This window comes from Oncorhynchus masou, chromosome 18 (genome assembly GCF_036934945.1).
Source record: "Oncorhynchus masou masou isolate Uvic2021 chromosome 18, UVic_Omas_1.1, whole genome shotgun sequence".
In the NCBI taxonomy this organism is placed as follows: Eukaryota; Metazoa; Chordata; class Actinopteri; order Salmoniformes; family Salmonidae; genus Oncorhynchus; species Oncorhynchus masou.
The window spans coordinates 10,001,109-10,004,309 of NC_088229.1; positions in this window are offsets into that span (position 1 = coordinate 10,001,109).

The window sequence follows — 3,201 nt, forward strand, 5'->3', positions numbered from 1 at the left end:
TCAGGTAGCGGTATACGGTATTATTATTTTCAATAACAGCCTAGGAACCGTGGGTTAGTTTGAACAACATATTTTTTACCTTGTCAGCTCAGGGATTTGATCTTGCAACCTTTTGGTGTGTGTGTGTCCGTACTCCTGTGTGTGTGTGTGTGTGTCCGTACTCCTGTGTGTGTGTGTCCGTACTCCTGTGTGTGTGTGTCCGTAATCCTGTGTGTGTGTGTCCGTACTCCTGTGTGTGTGTGTGGGTGTCCGTACTCGTGTGTGTGTGTGTCCGTACTCCTGTGTTTGTGTGTCCGTACTCCTGTGTGTGTCCGTACTCCTGTGTGTGTGTGTGTGTGTGTCCGTACTCCTGTGTGTGTGTGTGTTCGTACTCCTGTGTGTGTGTGTGTCCGTACTCCTGTGTGTGTGTCCGTACTCCTGTGTGTGTCCGTACTCCTGTGTGTGTGTGTCCGTACTCGTGTGTGTGTGTGTCCGTACTCGTGTGTGTGTGTGTCCGTGCTCCGGTGTGTGTGTCCGTACTCCTGTGTGTGTGTGTCCGCTCCTGTGTGTGTGTGTGTCCGTACTCCTGTGTGTGTGTGTCCGTGCTCCTGTGTGTGTGTGTGTGTGTGTGCGTACTCCTGTGTGTGTGTGTGTGTGTGTCCGTTCTCCTGTGTGTGTGTGTGTCCGTACTCCTGTGTGTGTGTGTGTGTCCGTACTCCTGTGTGTGTGTCCGTACTCCTGTGTGTGTGTGTGTGTCCGTACTCCTGTGTGTGTGCGTGTGTCCGTACTCCTGTGTGTGTGTGTGTCCGTACTCCTGTGTGTGTGTGTGTCCGTACTCCTGTGTGTGTGTGTGTGTGTGTGTGTGTCCGTACTCCTGTGTGTGTGTGTGTGTGTGTGTGTCCGTACTCCTGTGTGTGTGTGTGTCCGTACTCCTGTGTGTGTGTGTGTCCGTACTCCTGTGTGTGTGTGTGTGTCCGTACTCCTGTGTGTGTGTGTGTGTCCGTACTCCTGTGTGTGTGTGTGTCCGTACTCCTGTGTGTGTGCGTGTGTCCGTACTCCTGTGTGTGTGTGTGTCCGTACTCCTGTGTGTGTGTGTGTCCGTTCTCCTGTGTGTGTGTGTGTGTGTGTGTGTGTCCGTACTCCTGTGTGTGTGTGTGTGTGTGTGTGTCCGTACTCCTGTGTGTGTGTGTGTCTGTACTCCTGTGTGTGTGTGTGTGTGTCCGTACTCCTGTGTGTGTGTGTGTGTCCGTACTCCTGTGTGTGTGTGTGTGTCCGTACTCCTGTGTGTGTGTGTGCCCGTACTCCTGTGTGTGTGTGTGTGTGTCCTTACTCCTGTGTGTGTGTGTGTGTCCGTACTCCTGTGTGTGTGTGTGTGTGTGTGTGTCTGTACTCCTGTGTGTGTGTGTCTGTACTCCTGTGTGTGTGTGTCTGTACTCCTGTGTGTGTGTGTGTCTGTACTCCGGTGTGTGTGTGTGTCCGTACTCCTGTGTGTGTGTGTGTCCGTACTCCTGTGTGTGTGTGTGTGTGTTTGTGTGTGTGTGTCCGTACTCCTGTGTGTGTGTGTGTCCGTACTCCTGTGTGTGTGCGTGTGTCCGTACTCCTGTGTGTGTGTGTGTCCGTACTCCTGTGTGTGTGTGTGTCCGTACTCCTGTGTGTGTGTGTGTGTGTGTGTGTGTCCGTACTCCTGTGTGTGTGTGTGTGTGTGTGTGTGTGTGTCCGTACTCCTGTGTGTGTGTGTGTCCGTACTCCTGTGTGTGTGTGTGTGTCCGTACTCCTGTGTGTGTGTGTGTGTCCGTACTCCTGTGTGTGTGTGTGTGTCCGTACTCCTGTGTGTGTGTGTGCCCGTACTCCTGTGTGTGTGTGTGTGTGTCCTTACTCCTGTGTGTGTGTGTGTGTCCGTACTCCTGTGTGTGTGTGTGTGTGTGTGTGTCTGTACTCCTGTGTGTGTGTGTCTGTACTCCTGTGTGTGTGTGTCTGTACTCCTGTGTGTGTGTGTCTGTACTCCTGTGTGTGTGTGTGTCTGTACTCCGGTGTGTGTGTGTGTCCGTACTCCTGTGTGTGTGTGTGTCCGTACTCCTGTGTGTGTGTGTGTGTGTTTGTGTGTGTGTGTCCGTACTCCTGTGTGTGTGTGTGTCCGTACTCCTGTGTGTGTGTGTGTCCGTACTCATGTGTGTGTGCGTGTGTCCGTACTCCTGTGTGTGTGTGTGTCCGTACTCCTGTGTGTGTGTGTGTCCGTACTCCCGTGTGTGTGTCCGTACTCCTGTGTGTGTGTGTGTCCGTACTCCCGTGTGTGTGTGTGTGTGTGTGTGTGTGTGTGTCCGTACTCCTGTGTGTGTGTGTGTCCGTACTCCTGTGTGTGTGCGTGTGTCCGTACTCCTGTGTGTGTGCGTGTGTCCGTACTCCTGTGTGTGTTTGTGTCCGTACTCCTGTGTGTGTGCGTGTGTCCGTACTCCTGTGTGTGTGTGTGTCCGTACTCCTGTGTGTGTGCGTGTCCGTACTCCTGTGTGTGTGCGTGTGTCCGTACTCCTGTGTGTGTTTGTGTCCGTACTCCTGTGTGTGTGCGTGTGTCCGTACTCCTGTGTGTGTGTGTGTCCGTACTCCCGTGTGTGTGTGTGTGTGTGTGTGTCTGTACTCCTGTGTGTGTGTGTCTGTACTCCTGTGTGTGTGTGTCTGTACTCCGGTGTGTGTGTGTCCGTACTCCCGTGTGTGTGTGTGTGTGTGTGTGTGTGTGTGTGTGTGTGTGTGTGTGTGTGTGTGTGTGTGTGTCTGTACTCCTGTGTGTGTGTGTCTGTGCTCACTGTGTGTGTGTGTCTGTACTCCGGTGTGTGTCCGTACTCCGTGTGTGTGTGTGTGTGTGTGTGTGTGTGTGTGTGTGTGTGTATCCGTACTCCTGTGTGTGTGTGTCCATACTCCTGTGTGTGTGTGTCTGTACTCCGGTGTGTGTGTGTCCGTACTCCGTGTGTGTGTGTGTGTGTGTGTGTGTGTGTGTGTGTGTGTGTGTGTGTGTCTGTACTCTGTGTGTGTGTGTCTGTACTCCGGTGTGTGTGTGTGCGTACTCCGTGTGTGTGTGTGTGTGTGTGTGTGTGTGTGTGTGTGTGTGTGTGTGTGTGTCTGTCCGTACTCCTGTGTGTGTGTCCATACTCCTGTGTGTGTGTGTGTCCGTACTCCTGTGTGTGTGTGTGTCCGTTGCTCCTGTGTGTGTGCGTGTCCGTACTCCTGTGT